The 23,269-nt window shown below is 40.3% G+C and overlaps 1 long non-coding RNA gene across 2 annotated transcripts; it reads left to right on the plus strand.

The window, feature by feature from the left end:
* Positions 1 to 17,589: 17,589 nt before the first annotated feature.
* LOC137851761 (uncharacterized) lies at positions 17,590 to 22,993 on the plus strand. Of its 2 annotated transcripts, XR_011093441.1 has the most exons (5): positions 17,590 to 17,672; positions 19,086 to 19,221; positions 20,208 to 20,391; positions 20,511 to 20,721; positions 22,447 to 22,993. It is a non-coding gene; the product is annotated as an uncharacterized lncRNA (long non-coding RNA). The 2 variants fall into 2 exon arrangements; XR_011093440.1 differs by lacking the exon at positions 22,447 to 22,993 and having other exon boundaries at positions 20,511 to 21,800.
* Positions 22,994 to 23,269: the final 276 nt, after the last annotated feature.

Consider the following 23,269-nt stretch of genomic DNA (forward strand, 5'->3'; position numbering starts at 1 on the left):
AGCTGTAGCGATTGCAAGCCTGTAATTGGTATTTCATTGATGATGCCATTTAGACAAGAGCTCAGAACAGAATGCACTTCCATACTGCTATCGGGAAACAGATTAAAGTGCCCATAGCTGAACCTTGATTTGGGCCTATAACAATTACATGTATCATTTGCCTTTGCTTTTTGAATACAGTTATCAAATTGCTCTGTACAGATGGGAGGGGTACGAGCGTGAGAAGGAATTACCCACATCATTCCAGCCTATGAAGATGATCTATATTAATTTAAAGGCAAACCATGCTCTCATAAATGTTCTCAGAGCTTAGCAGTTTAACAGAGCCTTCGCACATACATCCAGGATTCACAGTTGGGTCCCTTGCCTCAAAATTATAGCCAGATTATATGGTTAAAATTAAATTATTTTTTATTTCCACATCAACAACAAAAAAAAATCCCTCCTGCCTTAACATATTTTTGATAAAGATTTCATTTCAGAAAAGCAGGGCTTCTTAAAGGCCTCAATGGCAGATGTTGCTGTTAATGAAATATCCCAAGGATACACGCATTACAAAACAATCACCTGGAAAGGATATAAAATGAGCAAGGGAGTTTCACTGCAGAGTCATAAATATCTCATTCTACATAGAATGGCTGCTTGTTACTGCTGTCTTTATAAAACTGTGGCTTTAACACACAAAGAAAAACAAAAGTAAAACAAATTAGCCATAGACACCTCATCAATTAGAGGTATTGCTCTCAGGGCTAAAGCTAGTAAAGCAAAGCAGCAGGCAGGCCAAGAAAACTACCAACAGAACAGAACAGACCTGACAAGCCTTGGTCTTGAGGCCTTGCAAGCTCAATCCATAGCTTTTGGCCTGCTACTAGCCTTGGCGATACCCTATTGCAGGGCTACCCAGTTACATATGCAAACTAATCATATTAATGGCTGATATTTAGAAGTGCGTCGGGAGACCATGGAAGGAGCACTGACTCTTTAAAAAACTAAATGAACTGATGAATGTTTCAATACATACTTTTATTTCTTGTTAATGGTAAATGTGAGGTCTTAAATTGATGCATGGAATTTTGACCCTACCATTATTATTACAGTTGATTAACTCCTTAATACAAGTCACAGTCTTTCTTATGTCTCTCTAGATGTGATTGAATGATTTTGCTCTTTTACATTAGCCCTGCTAAAATATTTGGGGAGAAAAGTCAACCCCATCTGTATTTCAGTGAACCTAAATAAATACTTTGCAATTCTCTCCGCTTGACCTGGTTTATAGGTCTGTATCCTGCAAAAAGAGTAGCTTTCAAGGCCTTTACCAAGTCAGAGAGCACTGGGAAAGTAATAGAGACTAGTCCTAGTCAGCTGAGAGCAAATCATCTGAACAGGAACATTGGTTTAATCTTATTAGCCTCTGTAAGCTCATGGGTCCTTCATGAGCTTGAGAAACTTCCTCTTATTCTGTAGAAATGAGCGACATTTATGTAAGGAAGCTCTACCTCCGTACAGTGTCTACTTGAAAAAGTGACTGACTTGGCACTCTTGTGACACACCTTGCTGGCATGCAGTTGCAGGTTCATACCATTCATGATTAGAATGAAGGAATGAAAATACATAAAAGCTTTATGATGTGAGTTATTCTTTTGCACCTGTCATTCTGTCTCTCTTTTCTGTACATGCTTCATGGTCCAAGTTCATTAGCTTCTGATAGAAACCATTCTTACTAATTCTTTCAAAACTGCAGTTCAGTCAAATAGATACCAAATCTTCCCCTACATTTTTTGGTACTTTGTAGGCTACCAAGAAAATGCTATTTTTTTGGTGTTCTGTTGTCTGTTCTTCCGTATGAATAATACCAGACCTTAAATTAATTTTCTTAATAAACATTTAGTTCCTGGTCTCCATGTCTCACACCTCTCTGCTTTCAGGACTGTTTTTATTAATATTTCACCATCCCTTTCATTTGTATGTCAACACTCCAAATATCTATAACCTACTTCTATAGAAGTGGCCTCAATTCATGAGCATTCCTTTTGCTATGAGCTGAAAGTCTAAGTTCAGTATTACAGCAGAAGTCCTGTATGCCAGAGCTATGATAGGTGCTTTAGAGTAACATGTTATGTCTCGTGCATTAAGCAGGAGACTCACTCTTCTACATACTGCTTTGTGCTTTCCCTCAGTGAGGCTTCCAGTACAGTGTCTCTGCCCTTGCCTTCTCTGGGACTCCATCTGCTACATGAAGTTCAACAGCAGATCTGTGAGTCACCAATCAAAGGAGGATGGTTCAGGGAATGTGAAGCAAAGCAGAAAAAGTTGAAAGAATGTTTTAAAAAAAGCCATACTAGCTTAACACAGTGAATCCTAGATATGATGCACAAACCCTTTCTTTCTGTCTTTCTGCAGCAAGACACGGAGTATTCCAAGGGAAGCCACTTGATGTAATCTTTTTAGATTTCAGCAAAGCTTCCAGTGCTGTTTCCCACAGTATTTTTCTGGACAAAATGTCCAGCATACAGCTAGACAAAAACATAATGTGATGGGTAAACAATTAGCTGATGGATCAGGCTCAAATGATTATAGAAAATGGTGTTACATCAGGCTGGCAGCCAGTCACTAGTGGGGTTCCCCAAGGCTCCATTTTAGGGCAGTTATCTTTAATGTTTTCATAAATGACCTGGATACAGGACAAGAGCACGTCCAGGATTCTATACCTGAGATGGGGCAACCCAGGAAATATATACGGACTAGGAGAAGAGAGGCTGAAGAGCAGCCCTGCTCTGGGGCTTCTGATTGTCAGCAAGTTGAACATGAGTCAGCAGTGTGCTCTAGCTGCCAAAAGGGCCAAACATACCCTGGGGTGCATCAGGCATAGCATGGCTAGCCGATCAAGGAAAGGGAATGTTCCTCTCTGTTCTGCACTGGTGTGGCCTCGCTTTGAGAGCTGTGTGCAGTTTTGGGTGCCACAGTATAAAAAGAACATAAAATTAATTAGGGCACACCCAAAGGATGGTGAAGAGTCTAGAGACAAGATGTATGAGGAGCAGCTGAGGTCCCTTGGTTTGTTCAGGCTGGAGCAGAGCAGGCTGAGGGGAGGCCTCATGGCGGCCTGCAGCTCCCTCACGAGCAGAGCGGAGGGGCAGGCACTGAGCTCTGCTCTCGGGGGACAGTGACAGGACCCAAGGGAATGGCATGGAGCTGGGACAGGGGAGGGTCAGGCTGGGGGTTAGGGAAAGGGTCTGCACACAGAGGGCGATCAGGAACTAGGACAGACTCCACAGGGCAGTGGCCACAGCACCAAGCCTGCTGGAGTTCAGGAAGTGTTTGGACGATGCTCTCAGACATAGGGTTTGATTTTGGTGTGGTCCTGTGTGGAGCCAAGAATTGGACTCAATGATCCCTGCTGGTCCCTTGCAGCTCAAGATATTCTATAATGATTCTGTGTTATTCTTCCAGTATTTTAAGAGTTGTCTTATATTCAGTTCCGTAAATGGATTGGTAATACCTTCATCACCATTAGAAATAATAAGTGCTTCTCTCATCCTTTATGAGACTAATTTAATCTCTCATGTGAAGTTAACTCCTTCTTTCTCCATAAGAAGCTTTTGTGTTTGAAATAGGGAACTCCTCACTGAGCTTACTTGCAAAATAGAAAGATATGGAAAATGGAAACAGGGACAATCTGCCCAGGAGCATTACAGAAACATTGCCTGAGCATGCTGAGGAGGTGGCATGAACCTGTGTAAAGTGTACAATGTCATCATAAGGATGATCTCTGTCATCTTTCAAAAGTCCTGGCAAACGGGAAAAGATCCCAAAGACTGAAAGAAAACAGTTGTTACAAACATTTCCAAAAAGAACAGGAAAGATCCGGGTCAGTTCCTGCAAAGAGTATGGAGTAAACCCTCCTTAAAGTCATTTTTAGCTATGTGAAGGACAAGATTATTGTAAATGGCTATCATGGAATCTGTGAGAATAAGTCACGTATGACTAACCAGATTACCTTTTGCCATGAGACCAATGGTTCTGTGAAGAGGGAAATCAGTAGATACTGTATGCTTTGACTTTAGCAAGGCTCTGGTTTTCCATATTGCCAAAGCAATGAATTTTGGATAAGTCTGGATAAGTGCCAGTAAATGCCACTTGCATAAGTGGACAATAAGGCAGATGGAAAGTTGGCTGAACTGTCAGGCTCAAAGGGTGTTCATTAGTGTCACAAAATTCAGCTGTGCCATTTACAAGTGGCATCCCTCAGAGATCAATACCAATGCCAACACTGTTTAATGGCTTTATTAATGACTTGCATAATTTTGCAAATATATGAATTACATTAAAATGGGGGTGTCAGGTCATTATCCTGAGGGCAGGACTGCTATTTAGTGTGTCCTCCAGAAGCTTGAAAAATGTGCTCCTGAGAAGCTGTCAAAATTTGATAAAGGCAAGTGCAAGTCCTGCCTTTGGAGATGAATGACTGCATGCAGTAGGATAAGCTGAGGGCAGAATGGATAGAAAGCAGTTTTGCAGAAAATGACCTTTCTGTCTTGGAGGACAAGTTAAGCCTGGGACAGCAACATACTCTTTCAGCAAAGAAAGCCAACAATATCCCAGGCTGTGTTATGACAAGTGTAGTCAGTCTCAACCAGCAGGTCAGGGTGATTATTCCCCTTCAATTTGGCACTTCTGAGAATGTGCTTGGTTGACTGTGTCCAGGTACTCAAATCCAACTCTATACAATCTGTTGTAATGGGATGTGCTTTGAGCAGGAGGTTGGACTGGATAACCCCCAACAGTCACTTCCAGCCTATGTAAATCTCTAACCATAAGTCTGAGGTAATCTTTCTCTGCACATGTTAAAATGTGCTAACTGGAATATGCTTAGTCAAAATACAAAGTCCTTTGCACTTGTTTTAATTTTCTAAAGCATTTTGGCTGGGTCTTGATTTTCCAAAAGCAACTCACCAAAGAAGAGAAATTTGAGTATTTTACAGATAACAAAACAAGGGAAAACACCACTACAGTTTAGCAAGAGCTGACTCCAAAGTCAGCAGCAAAATTGATCCAGTTGTAATCCCTAAGGAACTGTAAGAAATTGTACCAGCCATTTTGGCCCTAGGAGCAAACTAAACATCCCCTATTTCCCTTCTTCTCTTGCAGACATCACTTACTATCTTTTCTTTACCTGATGATGTGATGGGAGAGAGAGGAGAGCAATAGCTTTCAAGGCTTCTTAATCCTGACCATCAGGGGAAATGGCTCATCTCACTTTCTCCACTTCCATACTCTTCTTAGTCTCTGCTACCAATAATTTCTTAGACTGGGAAAACGAACAAAACAACAACAACAAAGACATAACGTCAGATGAAAAACCTCTGTAAAGACATGATCTACTATTAAGGCTCAGAATAACCAGTATTCCCAAGCTAAGTTGGGAATGAGAAGGCATGTTTGGCTACTTTTACCATTTTATGCATGATATCAGCTTCGCTCAGTTGCAATTAAATTTGATTATTTCTCTGATTATATTTATTCACAATGCAGGAAAAAATACTTCTAAAAACTTTTGCTATAAAATTTAATCTTTAAACCAGAAGAAAACAGGTGCTATCATCCAGGGACTGTGTATTCATTTCTGTGCTATGAGCAGAATGTCCAATTCATTACAAGATGTTTATGCAGATCTGAAACAATACCATTTGCAGCACAGTTTCATTACATGAATGATTTTGAGTCAATTATTATTTACTCTTGGAATGTGCCATTCAGCTAAAGGTTCTGAAGTCAGCCTCTGGAGAAATGCTGCCTCTATTCCACTCACTTGGTGCTTGCTTATGTTTAATTTAATCAGCTTATAGCATGCGCTGTGGTAAACACAGCAGTAAAGGATGCATGGCACACAACTGGGCAAAATTCCAGCCATGCTTAATATCAGCATAGTGATGTATTTGGGGATCAGCATAGTCCCTGTGTACAGGGGACAAAGTCAACAAGTGATTAGTAGGATAAGTATGCAAGGTCTGGGAGGAAAAGTTTTTAGATGTGAAAATAATACATCTGCAGAAGAAAGGGAATTATAGAAAATCTCTCTGAACTGATGATGACCATCAATTTAGAGATGGAGATTGCAATTTAAGAAATAAGTCTTAAGAGGAGTGGTTGAGAGAACTGGGGTTATTTAGCCTAGAGAAAAGGAGGCTCAGGGGAAACCTTAACACTCTCTATAACTACCTCAAAGGAGATTTTAGCAGCGTGGGGGCCAGTCTCTTTTCCCAAGCAACAAGAGATAGGACAAGAGGAAATGGCCTCAATCTGTGTTGGGGTGGATTACGCTGGATATTAGGAAAAAAGTCCTCACTGAAAGGGTTGTGAGGCATTGGAACAGGCTGCCCTGGGAAGTAGTTGAGTCACTATCCCTGGACATATTCAAGGGACACGTAGATGTGGTCCATAACGACATGGTCTAGTGGTAGATGTGTCAGCACTAGGTTAATGGTTGGATTAATGATATTACAGGTCTTTTCCAACCTAAATGATAAATGAAATGAAATGAAATGAAATGAAATGAAATGAAATAAAATAAAATAAAATAAAATAAAATAAAATAAAATAAAATAAAATAAAATAAAATAAAATAAAATAAAATAAAATAAAATAAAAATGGGGGGGGGGGGGGGGGGGGAATAGCAAACAGGCTGAGGAAGATCCCAAGGGATAGTATGGAGTAGTATGCTTTTCATAAGTAGTAGATGTGGTTAGTATCATCCTGGCCAGAGCCTACAGGTAAGCATGTAGTTCCCAGGATCCCAGGACAGTGTCAGTAGTGGGTGCAGCAGGATGGTGTTCATAGCAGCTGGAATGAATGTAGCAAGCTGTTCCTATAGACCTGGCTGTCATGAACAAAATGGTACATGGTAAGGAAATAAGGAACTGTAGGAGGTAGTAACTCCAGGGCTGTGCAGGTGCTTTGGCTCTGTCTTCATGCAACTGTGTGCTGCAATGCATCCTTCAGCATTATGTGTGTACGTACTTAGAAAATGTTAAACACTTTAAATTCAGAACAGCATTTGTCCTGTGTTGTACTTTTTCATTTACATCAGTTTTGCTGTCATGGCATCATAGTGATTGAGTAATCTGACTTTCTCAATGCTTATGACCTAAACAGAAATTTAGTTATTCTTGTAAGTCAGGTTCTGTGTGGTATGGACACTTAGAGACCTGATTTACCTCAGCAGAAAACAAAAATGTTCATAATTTATCAGAATTTGGACTTCTTATTGATTGTCTATATGCCTTTCTCCCTTCTGCCTTTGATTTTCTAGTGTTTTTTTAATGCATATTTGAACTCAAAAAGATACCTTAACACACTTGGAAACATAATTTATGGAGTTAGAATTAAGACACTGTCCCATTGTGCAATATGTATGTAGTGGGTAAACTTCAAGTATTTTCTATTTAATGATTTCTTTTCATTCCAGCTAGACCTAGTCCAAAGTGCTAAATTTCTCCTCTTGGCTATTAGTCCCTTCAGTCCTAATAGTTTCCCAACACTGATATAAAGTAGATGTATTCAATTGCATTTTACTTAATTCAGTGAGCAGAATATATGTTTCATTATCTGAAAATGTTTGGGGGCAGAACACGCTCATATTTCTGTGATGACTGAGCTCAATTTTTTCAGGTCATGTATTCTTGATCTCATGTCACCTTCTCAGAGATGTGCACTCCATGTTCCTTGCCCCTTTTCTGTTAACAAGTGTTTACAGCGGCATGATGTCAGGGACAGTGCCAAAGCTACTGTGGCTTGGAGGAGTCCCCATCATGCCTATGTGTGCTTTTGCCTAAAAAGCCTCCCTGAGAACCAGGAGCTGCTGTCACACTCCCCATAGCACACAAATAGCCCATGGGGAGCTCCTGCTGCAAGCTGCAATACAGAGCAAGCGTTTCTAGTAGAGCTGAATCATTCTGCAGATGATGAGAGAGCTCATCACTTTGTAGGATGAGATTCCCTTTCCAGTGCTATCTTCTGTTTAAGAAGTAGGAGACCAGCTGTGATGCTGTAAGAGCTGAGCTGTGGTTGGAAGCGCTTGCTCCATCTGTGCTCAAGGAGGAATGACCAATATTTTAGAGTACAGTGCTGCTGTCCTGGAAAACAAACGGTGAGGAAGAGTGAGGAGCCTAGAACAGGTCCAAGGCAAAGAAGGTTGCAGTGGGCACAGCATTGCAAAGACAGGTGGAACAGAATGGACAATAGCAAGCTACTAGGAGTTAAATTAAAGAGAGGGGGAGGAAGATGAAGAGAAGGATGCCCAAAAACTGAAGAAAGGTGGACAGTGTAAGTCTGCAGGGGATGTTCTTGGGAATGCAAGCCTCCTTGCACAAAAAAGAGAGGAGAGCAGGGCTGACACAGAAAATATGTTAGTCACAATCCCAGTTCCACAGATCTGTATTACTCTGGTTTTTAAGGATTTGGCTAAACCTGAAAGGACGTTAAGCAAGCTGAGAACAAACATTTCTTAGGATAAACACTGAGCTCAGAGATTAGAAAAATAAGTATTGACGGTAGCTGTGTTCCTGACACTCTCTAGTATGCTAAGTTATCTGTTCTCCCTCCCACCCCCCAGGCTTTAAACCTGCTTCAACACTTATTGTAATGGGTTGAATTATATCAGAACAAGGAATATATGAAGATTTCAGGGATTTTTTTATTTGTTATCTTTCTTTAACAAGCCTCTCCTCATTGCTTAAAAATGTCATTCTAGCCAAAGATATTCTATAATTAAAGAGCAAAACTGTCCAACTAATTAGAAGTTTTCTCTTGCCCTGAGCATAGCTCTGGGCATAGAAACAGGGAGTTTAAGGCAAACTGCACAGCAGTAGGAGTAATTGAATTATTTAAAATGAATATCTACTTTCTGAATTATGTTCAGTGGGAAAAACAAGAACAAAACAGGATCAGGAACAAGAGAAAAACAACATGGGATTTTCCTTAGCAAAGTTATCAAAGAAAAAAGATACAAAAATACTCCCAAAACTGCATTGATAGAGTGGGATTTTGTCAAAGCCACTGGCTGTCATGCCCCTTGGGCTTCTGGGCTTGATTATGGAATTGCTGCATGTGTGACTAGTGGCCAGCAGTGTCTTTCCTATGAAAATACTGCAATAAAATGCATATTTAGGTGCTTCTTGTTCAAAAGATACTGCCTGTGGTAGAAATCCTTGGGTTCATCCTTGCTTTCTGTTGATGGAGGGAGAGAAGCACCTTGTCTAATTAGGTATATCTCATCCAAGATTCCTTCTTGCAAATCTCCCATCTCTGATAATGAGGTGTTCCTGCTCCCTCTGCAGGGGCTAAGCAGGCTGCAGTCATAAAGCAGCCAGCTTTCACATGCTTGAGAACCAGGTGACAGCACAACCCGGACCATAGCTGTCCTCTTGTTAGTGCAGCATTGAAAACTTTGTGCAACTGAATGTCCAGGGCAAGTATTGTGCGGGGTTTTATAATTGCTTTTCTCACTGATTTTACAGTGTGATAACGGTGAGGTAAAAATGGTAAAAAAAAAAAAAAAAAAAAAAAAAAAAAAGTAAAAAATACATAATTCGATGTATTTTGTGCTGATTGCACTTTCATTTTTTTCTAGGCTGGTTTTTAGGGTATGAGATGGTATGGCATCCTTAGGATCAGCACTTTACCTTCTCTCACTGCTGGAACATCAGTGCTATCGGTGCTGCTTGGTAAAAAGGATAATGCTAAATATTACAAGAACAAAATACAAACAATATATAGGCAGGCTTGTGCTAGCTGCAGCAAAAGTTCCTCATAGCAAACTTTGAACAAATTTCTGCTTTGTGTGCAGAATCCCAGACTACACCCATGCATTCCAGTAGCGTTTCATTCCTATAATGAAGCTACACTTCACTTATTTACCTTAAGATACTTACATGGCTGTCCCAAATATTTGAAATAGAGGTAACATCTATTCCTCTTTCTTCTTCCTTGGAGAGAGGAGAAATGGCTTGATTAATTTATTACAGGTTTTTGTTTGCTTTATGTTTGTATGGAGGACTAGGCACAACATGTTGGAGGCTGGTGAGAATAAATTATCAAAGGAGAGCTGTAGGAAAGGTGAAAAAAAAAAAAAAAAAGCAAAAAGGGAAATCTGTGAATGTTCATTTCACCTGAGGGTGCTTTCCGCAACCCAAAGTCCTTCTCCTAGTGAGTTCTGTTAATAACAGGATGTATTGCTGCATTTGCTAGCAATTTTGACTTTTCAGGCTCTCTGGCTTCAGGTCTAAATTTTGTTTCCTACCATCAATTCTGGCACCCATCATGCATATTTTATTAGTTTATACTCTTCTTCACACTAATAACAATTTATTTATTTTCTTGTCACTTTAATTCTTAGAGCAATCAATTGTGTCAATATTCTCAGGGTTTTCATGAGAAAAGTCTTGCAATTAAATTTTTATTTTCTAAGATGCAAATATGGCTAAAAATATGTCCTTGTAACACTAGCTGTAAAGACTGAAAGGGGAAAATAATTTCTTACTCTCCTTCATGAGAAAGAAAGAGGAGGTTTCCAGTAGAGAATGAAAATACGTCCATCTCCTAAGGGAATTTTAGCTGAAAAAGGGAGATTTGAAACTGCTTGTTAAATGATACACCACAATTATTTGGACCCAAACTGGTGTAAATTAGTCAATAAACTCAGTGAAAACTTCAACCATGGCTTTGAAGAAAACCTCTTGATCCAAATCTAACAAATCTCTTTCCAGCGGTGAACAGGCTGTAATGATGCCCCTAGGGCGAAGAGAAGTGTAAGCTGGCCAGAGAGGCCTTTCCATATCGTTTTAGAATTGCAATGATAATGGGGGGAGATGGGCATAACCACAAACCATGTTGCTGTAAGAGGGTATTCACTGCATTCAGGGGAAAAAAAAAAAAAAAGTGTAAGAAATAGTTCTTGGCATTCCTGATGCCTTGTATGTGTGCACCGTTATCAGCCAGCTAGACACATGTGGCATGAGAGGCAAAAAGCCTAATCTGGCACTAGGAAGAGCCTGGAAGTGAATTTGTTAAAACTCTGCTGAAAATTCATACTTTTGTCTCTTGGGGTTTCATAATACTTTCACGTCCCGAAGAGCATGCACCTTAATGTCTGCACTGGTGCAAGATTTTCATTGTTTTAATATTTTCCTAAAAGAGGCAGAGAAAGGAACTGATAACTGTTCAGTGAACTCTCTTGCCTGCTTTTTAAGATAGCAAAGATGACTGATTAGTATGAAATGGAATCATGAAACCGTATTAAAACTTCAGGATTTTGTAGCCTGGCTTATCTTTGTATTGCCCTTCAAATTAGCTTGTGATCTCCTTTAGTTCTATCCTGCATCATCAGTGTGCTTGTGTTCACTCTTGCTGTTATTTTTTTCAATTCTCCTTGCCCCCGATCCAATGAATACAGAACAATAAAACAAATACTGTAAAATTTCAAAAATGGCAAGACTAAGGAAAGAGCCAACGAATGATTCAATCTGGAAGGTTGAGGCAGAAAACACTAAGACTTTAAAACAAGGAGGAAGGAGAAACTAAAATCATATTTTATTACTAAATACTCATCTGACAGGACTGTTTTTTTACTTGGAAGCAAACAAACCTTCAGACTATGGCCAAAAAATGTTGGTAATTTTAGATGACCAACTGGAGATACCAGATAAGGACACAAGTTTTCAGGGACTATTGGTTATGACCTTCCGAAAGGTTCAAATCTGATATCTAGATATAAAAACCCTAATTCATTCTGAGAGTTTCAGGCCATGTATTTATGACAGGGTATTATTACTATTATTTTTTATGGGCTATAAGTGGATTGGGGAAAACTATTTTGGGACACGTAAAGGTTCTGTGCTTTCCATTCAGTCTTTTGGAGCTCAGAGACACACCCCAATATTCAGGATGTTCATTCAAACAGCCATATTGAAACAGCTTTGTAGCAAAACAGTGCATGGAATGAGAGAGAATGTGGCTATCAGCAGGTTTTGGAGAAGTCACTCTTCCTTATTTCTCTCACTGGATCTGAAAGACATCATAACACAGCAAACTAGCAGAAGACATGACCTCCTCAGTCCCAGAGGATTATGAAAATGTGGGTTCAGTCCCTCTTTTGTCTGTCTTACCTTTTTAGAGCAGTCTCCATTGTGCTATGAATTGAATTCCCCAGAGAATACACTATGCATACCCCAACGAGGAGAAATGCCTCTTTCTAAAATGCAGTTTATTTCCTAAAATTAATGTAGATTAGGCAGATAGACTCCTGAAAGTGCCTTTCTTTTAGTGACTGCAAAGGGAACCTAAAGGAGAAGCTCTGATGTAGACCCATGTTCCTCATCTGTTCAATACTACATGGGAGAATTTCTACCTGAACAATTCATACATATCTCACATGAGGTGACACCAAACCCATTTGAGGTCAGTAAGTATTTGCACAGTGGGCCACCATTCTACCTTGTTTGTTAAGTATGCTGGAAATATTTTATTGTTGGTGGTGGTTTTAATCTTGTTCCATCTGTTGGCCTCATTTTGTTTCTTGATCCCAAACAACTCGGGAATCTTGAGTAGCCTATGAGTTAGAGTTGCCTGTGATTTTCTGCCTGTGAGTTTTCAGATGTAATTCAGGCAGTAAGTGTTCAGTTAATCTTTCTCAAAGGAGTGGAGATCTGCATTAACTGTGCATTAGAATCCCTTTGTGGAGAATCGAGGCACTTTATTTCTGATACATTTATTTTTCCCCTTGAGGAGTCAAAAGAGATCTATAGATCTTCTGGGGAAGTGGCTGGCTTTATAAATTATTGAGGAATAACTGCAATAATTAGCTGGCTTTTGTCAGCACCAGGCTCCATATATAGCAGAGCGCTAATCTCTTACTGTTTTTCAGTGCTTTTGTCTCCTTATTAGATTACATCTCTATGATTGTTTTTGATCACTTTATAATGAATATTGTATTAGAGAGTGCTAAGTAGACTAAAGTCAACATCTTATTTATTTCTTTAGGATTAAAATGTATCTTTATAAAGACACTCAAAGACTGGAAAAATCCAATGTTTTCCAAACAATTAGATTCTGCAGATTAGGACAGTCTTTGGTTGTACAAGATACTACTCTGATGTTATTGGGCATAGTAGATCCATGTGAAGCTGTTTCAGATCCAAATTTGCTCACAAAGACAATTCATCTTTGTCTTCTATCATCTATTGTTTGCTTCAGGGGATGGTAAGAAGGATTTTAGTCCTGCTTTACAGATAAAGAAACTCAGCAGTGAGAGTGGAACATATTTATCAGACATCTTGGTGCAGGCCAAGCAAAGCAAGAAATGTCACTATAGAACACGGATATCCTAACTATTAGAAGAGTGGGAAAAGTTGGGTAAAGATGGATCTGCATTTTATTTAATTAACCAGACTTAGCTTTTGAGAACCTCCGGCTGAGAAACTAACCTGATTCTTGTCAGCATACTAATAGCTGCAAGCGTCTCACATGTGACTCACTACATCCACTCTCATGGCTTTTCTCCATTGCTTTTTGTGCTATTCAATGTTAGCTCAGTTTAGCATACTAAAAACTCCTAGACCATGTGCAATTTATTTTCTGTGGCAGATGGAGCTAGGTTTGCACATTGCAAGGCTGATCTTGCTGAGCGTGGCTGTGTAACATTTCGGTGGTTTGTTCCTCCAGCCACCATGCTCCAACTGGCCAGAAGAAATAGCTGTGAGCAATCTGCTGGCCAACCTTGATATGGTAGAGGGTAAAGAGTCAAATGTCAGCTATGATGCCCTGTAGCCCCCTAAAGCATCTGACAGGTAAAGATGAGGCCCATGAAACATTGGTTAGTGTGTGCTGAATGGAGCCTCCAACTTGTATATCTCGTTTGGATGCTTTTCTACAGCATTGAACGGACACTGAATCCCAAACAGCAGAGCCACTTGTCACTATCATCAGAGCAATTCTTTCAGTGCAGAAAGCCTGCAAAATGAATCAAAATGCTGCACTCAAACTCTTGAAAGCATTTCACACACCAAGCATTGCTCTGCTTAACACATTTCAAACTACAGTAACTGCTAATAAGATAAAAAGCAGTGACAAATCAGAGAGTATTGCCTCCAACAATCATGCATGACTTACCATGGCAAACAAATCCAATCTGAGGAAAGAGAAAGCTCGGCGTCCGTATTGGGCCTCCTGCTGCAGCCTTTTATGCTTTTTATTTTTATCCCGTTTGTCAAAATAACAGCCCTTTATCACCACTGATTGCAGAGATTTTGACTCCTCGCCTGCTGGGTTCTCCCTTTGCTCCATAGGGGTTTCCTAATTGAATATTTCCCCTGTGACTAGAAAAGCTTTGAATAAGAATAGGAAAGAAAATTATTAGCAGAGTCTTGAAAACTCCCCTGAACCTTCCACCCTGGTCTTGCTCACAAGTTGTTTTTCTCTCCTAAAAGTGCAGAGCATTCTTCTTTCAGTGAGCAGCCTCAGCTGTTTTTCTGAAGCTGGTTGCATCTGTTATATGCTGAACATTGTAAATGAACTGCAGCAGATCCTAACGTGGTGGGGAGTGAAAAGAGAGACTCATTCCACATAAGTTATAGGAGGCTAGTGGCTTGGCTGGAGTCACCAGTACTTTCTTTCTCGCCTTTCTGAGTCAAAAGCAAGGAACTATTAACTGCCTGTGTTGAGATCTTGCACGAGCAACTTTCTGCCCATGTACTGGTGGATAGCATGGGATTTGGTGGTTGGCTCAGAAGTTTGAATGCATTTAAGGATGAATGGTATATTCTCTTTCCTGGCACTGTTATTCCTACTAAACCACCAGCAGGCTGCATGCTGTAGTTTACTGAAGGACAGACCAAAATCTTGTGTTTTGGCTCTCAATGAAGCTGGTGTTTTGGATTGAGACAGAAGAGGAGTTTATTTGCCAAGTTCTTATCCTGACTGTCCTAGCACAGTGCACAAGCTCACATTTTCTCCTGTTCAGGTGTTCTCTGCTCAGATGTTCAGGTGTTCACTGTTCAGGTGTTCTCACTGCACCCCTTAGCAGAGGGGTCAAGAAAAGCTTCAAGACCAGCTATGCAAAGTGGTACCTGCCTCTCTTGCATGTGAGCACACAAACAAAAGATGTCCATGAGGCTGTTGTACACACCTGGCTTTGTCAAGTCAAGGCAGACTTTTCTAGAAGAGGAAATACCTGCTGTATTGTTCCCTGAGATTTCTCAGCTAGGTGTTGCCAGAGTTTCAGAAAGCTCTCTACCCCTTTCCACACACAAAAAAAATTGTAAAATGGATGGGGAGGATGGATAAACAAGGAGGGAATCAGAGGGGATAGATAAGCATCAGAAGGACTTAAAAGGTCTGAAAGGAAATTCCCCTCTCAATGTCTGTACTTCTTCACTCTTAATACCATCATTCTTGTTTTTCTTATTTTTAAAGGTGGTTTTATTCTTCAGATACTCATGGAACAGAAATGTCACAAATGTTGCTTGTTATTTTTAAGTTGCATTAGCTTGCAGTAATGACAAAACCCAAGGTCAGGCCAGTAATATGCCATTGAGGAAGAGCAGACTGTACATTTTGCTCCAGTTTTCTGACTTTCAGGGTTGTGCATCTTTCAGTGCTTTTCCCATATAATTTTCCAAATATGTGCATCAGGTTGGTGAATCCAGTTGTTACCCAGCTGCATGTGCTGCAAGAAGATTGTAGCTGGGAGTCACCTCTCTTAGTAAGACTAAATAAAAGGCCACTCCTCGGTACCAGCCTTCTAAAATCATCTGCTTCCTTATCAAGTGACCTGCTGCTGAATTTTAGTTTTGAAGTAAAAAGATCTTGAGAGGAGTGCCTGTTAGGGATAATTAGGGATAGCACCTGTGGTGCTCTCTGTAGATCCATAACAGAAGGTTAATTTCTAATTCCTTGTACAAACCAGCTGTAAGAGATGTATTTCAGCAAGTTTCCTTCTGTGTGTACTTTGGTCTGCAAAGCCAATACTGACAAAGCAGAAAGAAAAGACCCAAACTGAACTGAATCGTCACTAGACGATTCACCACACTCAGGTCTTTTCAGGTGGGTAGACAGCATGGGATTTTGGATGCAGGATGGATTCCACTGTCACCCAAGGAGGAGGATGTCCTGGGTGAGGGTGTCCTACAGCAGCAGGCTGAAACTGCTGTGGACAGTCAGGTTTTGGAGAATCACCTGGATAGATGAGTCTGCTCCTATCTGCATGAGGGTAGGAGGCAGGTCATGATTGCTTCTGGGAAGCTGACATCCTATTCTTCAGAACTGCTTCTGTCCCTTATCTGAGCAAGGCAGCAATGCCTTTGGCTTTGTAGGGTGCTATCATAAGTAATGTGAGAGAAGGAGGTCCTGGGCATTTAGCTACCTCTGAGAGCTTGGTGCCAGCTTTCATTGTGCCTGGAAACAGCCCTGGCTGTAGGCAGTAAAACATGAATCATTCCTTTGTAAGTGAAGCAGCTGTGACAGAACTAGGTACAGAGACTAAAGGTGGGACCAGAGCTGCTTGAATTCCCACAGCCGCCCTTTAGGGTAACATGCCTCTTCTTATGAGGCTCCATCAGGTATGTGGAAGAGCACAGCAAACATGCTTCATACTGTGTGGTTGAATATGCTGAGTGGCGGAGAGATGGTTAAAGGCTGTTGCAGAAGCATGTGCAGCACTGTGTCACTGCTGTTCAGTAAGCACAGCACTGGGCAGCAAGATATTAATAGTTGTGCTCATCACGACTGCTCCGGGAGCCACCATAATCTCAGCATGAGCTAACAGGCAAGCCACAGACCACGAAGCAAAAAATTCAGGCCCAGAAGGCAGCAAGGAAACTATGAAATAATTAACAAAAGAGAGAGTATATATATATTTTAGTAGGTGTTATTTGTGAAAACGCCCCTGCATTAAATGCAATCTAAATGAGGTTTTGCACCTGAGCCAGAGAGCAGTGTTCCAGCTCTGCATACGCATGTTTTTGTGAACAGATCAATTAAAGTTTTTGGCATGCAGGTGCCTAATAAATATTGTATGGGCTGGAATACGTTCATCTCTTTTTGATACAAATCCATGTCTTCATTAAGGTTCATGTGTGCTATGATTTAATTCTACAAGTCATGTTTTTAGAAATTGCTGGCAGACTGAATTTTTATCAAAAGCGCTGATCAAAAATGTGTGTGCATTTAGTTTGACAGAGTCCTCAGATAGTTGGTAATTTCCAGTGAAGTCGGTGATAAAATAGTATATCTCAATTATTTGCAGATGCCAAACACTTACATAAATACATATCTGATTTTAGTGTGTGAAGTGTATTGACAGTTTCCTGAAAGTACCAGTGCTACAATCATTACTCTCAGATAGGCAAGAAGAAGAAAACACTATTAGTGCATTCCCACAGAGAAAAACGGTACATTTTGGACTAAGTAGCTATTGAAGACCTTGAAGATAATATATGTAGGACATAATATTTGAGTAAATATCACAATGTTTGTATGTGAGTATTATGCAGCACAACTACGAGAAACCTTCACTGTTAAACGCTTATATCTTCATTAGATCCTGTGAAAAGTCTGAAGTATATTTCCAGACATCTCTCTATCATCACTTTACAGCATTTGGATCACTTGTATTCAGAAGGTACATAAACAGCTTTAGCTGGTTCATCCTTTAGCTGGTATTTTTAACAAATATAATGCCACAGGGCATTCCTCTTGTCAGAACCTATTTATTTTATCATCTGTTATTATGGTTGTATTATTTTCCTCAAATATTCCACCCTCATGATATGCTGAATTATCAGATTTTCAACAAATGCTTGTGATGCAGTTACTTATAATGCAACTTTTTATCAACATTTACAAAAAGAAAACAAATCAGTTATGAGTTATGGTCCTTCTACATAGGTAGAACTATAACTGATGTTAGGCCAAAATATTGTCAGAAATATTAAAAAAAAAAAAAAAAAAAAAAGTATAATTAAACATGGAAATTCTCACATAAACAGTAAAGATAAAGCCATAGCTTACTTATTTTGATTTTTCCATTTTAATTAAGAATAACAATTCTAATTTATAGGAAATGTTATTGCTGATTTATTTGTTTTAATTCAAGGTGTAGAAAAAAAATGGAAAAACCATTTCTACCTTAGAAAAAAGGGGACTTGAACGTGAGCTCTCACCCTTTCAAGATGTCTTATTAATCAATCCCCAGTGCTATTTCTATTACTGCTTTAACATGAACCGTCACTGGGAAAAAGAAAGAAGCAGGTACTTGAAATCCTGTCTCCCACATCCTACCTTACCAGCACTTCAGCTGCAAGGGTAATAACTTATGTTTAGTGTTTCTCATTTGTTTCCCATTCTCTCAGCTTTCTAATAAGGTTTTGTCAAAATTGTTCTTGTTTTTATTCTTATTTTTTTATGTTATTTCATTGTCCTCACTCTCTAAATACAACATCATTTTGAAATATAGCCAGACTAGGAAGGAAATATATCAGCAGTGCAACTTGTAAACTATCTTCAGTCAGGTTTATCAGAAGAGAAAGCACAGGGTTATGAAAGAATGAAAATTCAGAAACAGAGTCTTTCTGAATCACCGTGATCCTCTGGAAATAGCTTATTTGTAATGAACAGGAAAAGAAGTGTAATTTAAGTAATGAATATAGAATTCACTTAAATCTTGTGTCGATAACTTCATTCCTAATGTGATTAATATACTGTAAATGTTGTCATGGTTGTGAAAAAGACCACCAAGTAATTAATCCTTTTATGATGAGTGATAGGCACAATGAGCCAAACCTGCCTGATAGGCAGGTTTGATGAGTGATAGGCACAATGACCAAAACCTGGACAGCCTGGCTGCAGGAGAGGTCCTGTCAGCAGAGCTGCTGTAAGTGCGAGCATGGGAGATGCCCTAAACAAGCACCAAAAAACCACAACTCTAATCCAGTGCTTGACCTTATAAGCAGGTCAAGGGGTTATTGGTCTCCTACCTGGAAAATGTATTACATGCATATACTTAAATGTTGTCATTTTATGGCTGTTTTGTCAGTTTGCTACAGGCAGCATGAAAATACTGGGAAAAGCAAAGTGTGCAATGATATCAGAGCCAAGTGAACAATGCAGAAGCGGATCCTGGCTGCCTGGATCTCTAACCATGACTGCAAAGCACAAAGGCTATGTCAAAGGTACTGTAAGGCTACATTTCTGGGCAATCCAGTCTCTAGCCTCTGCTACCAAAAAACATTCCCATAAGCAAGAAGAATTGTTTTGAATGTGCTGTGTTTTTTGTTTTGTTTTGTTTTGTGTTGGCGATACTGCCATCCTTTAACTTCCCAAACACGTGCTGTTGGATTCAGGAGAAGTGCAGCAGAGGACAAATGAGGATGTGTCCATACGGGGCAGCGTCTCTTTGGGTGGAGGATGATGCATGTGGCTGGCAGCATCTGGCTTTGTGCAGATGCCATGCATGGGCATGGTCCCTGGGGACTGACGGGAGAGGGGCTGTCACCATCTGGAAAGGGGCAGAGCATCTGGCAAATGCCTTCCATCCTTCCTTCAGTTGCATATCCTTCTTTTTTTTTTTCCCAGAAGAAAATTTTCTCTAGAAGATTATACAAGCCCTAATATTCACCTGTTAGCAACATCAACAACAAAAAATTAATAGTGTAGATGTATTAATACCAGTAACTTAGACTGATGTCAGTCCTTTCCATACCTTATGCACTAGGCAAGGAAAGGCAAGGCAAGGCAAGGAAAAGCAAGGCTATCAAGCTTCAGCCAATCCCTCTGAGCAAGGCTTGCTGATATGTGGTGTTAGCCAACAAGGGAAGAACAGCCACAGAGCTGCTTGACCTATTCACCTAAAACTCCAGAAAATTTGAGGAGTTTTCCAAAGAGAAGGAAATTGCTACTTTTTCTGCTACTGGAAAGGGAAATGTTGAACTAAATAAAAAGTTAATTCTGGGTTTCTACCCAGAATTCCTCCCACAACAGTTGGATAGGGGAAGTGAATATACAAGAGGCACAAAAAAGGGATCCCATTTTTGGCAGGAAAGCAATACCTCATGTACTCCAGCCTCGATCTTCTGTCTTAAGGGGAGAAGGGCAAATGCCTGGTACATCTGTCTGCTAACATGTAATACTGTTTTCTTGTTCGTTTGTTTTGTCCCAGCATTCATGGATAGGCTCCCCTACATGGCTGCTAAAGAAATTTGGAATCATGAGAGCAGGACTAGCCTTTTCCCAAGGGGCTGGAGAGACCTTTGCCTGAAGGCACCTGAGATCTGGAGAATAGCCTCCAATAGTCTTGGAGAATTGACAGAGGCCTCTGGGGTGCCCTGCTTAGCTGCTTTGAGGTAAAAAAAAATAATAATAATAAAAAAATGCAGCCCAACTGTTTTTGCTCTGCCTTTTATCTCTAACTACCTGGGGACAGCTTGTTCTGTGCTCGAGTCCATACCTTTCCTGCCTGCAGACAGGTCGTACAGCGTTTTCACAACTCCACTGCAAACCATAAACTTGGAAGAGCAACTCTCCTTTTCTGTGTAGCTGTGCAGCAGTTACCAGTTGATGAAGACGTGTCAGCAGACTTCAGCAGACCAGGCAAGAGAGACAGACGTTTATTTACTGTAAGATAAACTGCAAAAGGGGGAAAAAGGAGTTAATTGCTGCTAAAATTGCTTCTGGTAAGGGGAGTGTTTTGTTTCTCCTGTAACTAGTTACTGTGTTTCTGCAACTGAGGCTGCACCGGCCATAGCAGAGTATTCCTGGGTACTCTAGAAACTAGTGCAGAATTAATTTCAAAGAAATAACAAGACGTGGGGAGCTGAAGGCTATTGCTGTCATTGTGAAATCCTGGTTTTGTGCAAAACTAATCAACGTGGCTCAGCCTTTGAGTATAAAGCTTCCAATTAACTTTTCCATCAGAAGATGCTAGAAAAGACATGTCACATTTTGGAAATCTGCTAAGTACGATGCACAGGAGAGACAAATTCAAATCACAAAGAATCCTGACTCTGGGGCTGAAGGGTTATGTGAGGCAAACTACTGAAGCCTACTGAGCCCCTTTGTCCCAAGGAGGCTGCCAGAGAGTCTCCTTGGCTGTCAAATGAAGCAGGGAAGAAAGTTGTGTTGTTGACTCTTTGAGTTGATTGCTGAGAGAACAGGGGTAATTTTCTCACACTTGACAAAACAGACACAGAAGGGTAAGAGACAGGGTAGCAAAAAGTATGGAAGCATGATTTTGCACTCATGTTTTCAGGGCACGTGGCAGCTGGTCAGTCACAGATGGATGCTCTGGGCTGGCAGGTCGACCATGACAGCTGTTGCTTTAAACCTTGGCTTGCTTCCCTTGTCTGCAACCTCATCAGGACAGGTTGAATAAAGCTCTTAGGCTAGGCCTCAGTGAAGCTCTGGGCTATGGCGTTGGTGTGGTTCAACACAGTTCACTGGACAAGACAGGAATGACAAGAGAGGGAACAGGAGGAGGTGGGAGGGGTGAAGAAGGATGTACAACCATGGGATGATGGAGCAAGAGCTTGTGCAGCTCAGGGCATCCAAGCTGGATATCCCAGCAGCTGAGACTTGTGCAAACAGGTCAGAGTTATCCAAGCACTTCCAGCTTTACGCCAGCACATCCTGCAGCAACTCTGCATCTCTTTGTTCTGGTCCATGGTGTTGTGTTTCTTTTTGTATGTGTACATATAAAGCTCCTCAGACTCTAAACTGATGACTGGCATAATTAAAGAATTATATATTCAAGTCACCAATTATAGCTTTTTTTCTTTTTCCCTCACATAAAGGTTTTGATAATACTGCTGTCCTTAAAATTCAATAGCTTATTGTGTTTGAATTATCCTGCATTTTTCTCCTCTTTCTACTCCTTTTGTCAGTAGCTGATAGAGACTGTTGTAGCATGTGATGAACTTTCACTGATTTCCTACAGGTGAGCTAGCAGGTCAGTAGCATCGATTAATTCCAGTATTCTTTCCCATACCACATTAGTGCTACTTAGAATCAACCACTTGTTCATAAAATTACAGCCACAGAAGGAAGAAATAAGGAAAATGCAACTGATAGCTCTGTATTCCTCAGCCCAGACCCACCCCCCCCCCCAAAAAAAAAAAAAAAAAAAAGTTAATTACCAAACCTCAATGAATGTCCATTTTCCCTCCATCTTTTGAGCCCTGTACCCCTAGATCCAGCAGCTGCTGTCCTGATGCCACCAGGCAGGACTGGTTAAATGATCAGGGTTTTTAAGTCTCAGCTTATAGGGGTCTGAGCACATGATACGCACCTTTGCAGTGAGGAATGTGACGGGGGGGATGTCTGATGTGAAGCCATTGCTAAAAATACCAGCTAGCTGTGCTTCCTGAGTAGGAATTCTCATGAGGAGAAACTTCCTCCTGTAGATGTAGAGCTGCAGCTTCATTATTGCTTTGGGACCACAAGAGCAACTGTGAGCACCTGTGGCAGGGAAGATGTAAGGCAGAGACAAGTAAATGAACCTTCTCTTGGAGGTATAAGACATTGATGTCCCATGTGTCGACCCCTGCGGAACAGAATCAGGAGGTATCTGTGCAGACTAAGCTCAACGTGTTTTATTCTGGATTTCTACTGATGTCTGAGAGCATATGCTGCTGAACAGAAGGAGCACTGTTGCCTCCAGGAAATTCCAAAAAACTTCTGGATCACAGTGAAATCATGACTGGGAAGTCTTGAAGGTGGTTTGCTTCAGTACTCTGTGACAGGGGACAAATGCATCTGTGGTGTACTTACTTCCTCCTCCTAAAAGGTCACCTGTTCCACTGCTCTGGTTGTATGAAATTGCTGGGGTATAGGTACAATCACAGTCAATGTGTTATAAAAAGATTACATGGATGCCAATCTGCATATGAAACAGTGCTACAACATGTTTAGTATTGAATGAAACAATGTTCACAGTCTTGTGCTGGTTTGGAATTGGAATATATTTATTAATTTATATTATTTAAAACATTATTATTTTTTTTTTACATAAATGCACTCATTAAAGATAGATCATTCTGTACGGCTGAAAAAAATAAAAGGATCCTTAGCAATTAATTTTTAAAATGGGGTACACATATATCTAATGCATGTATGCATAATATTTATATAAATTCATGTGTATATCTTTATTATATATGCAGATTTTAACATGGGTATTCAACAATGACATAGTGGCTTCAGTTCAAATAGCATGAGCAAATTACA

The sequence above is a fragment of the Anas acuta genome, chromosome 2, assembly GCF_963932015.1.
Source record: "Anas acuta chromosome 2, bAnaAcu1.1, whole genome shotgun sequence".
NCBI classification, from domain to species: Eukaryota; Metazoa; Chordata; class Aves; order Anseriformes; family Anatidae; genus Anas; species Anas acuta.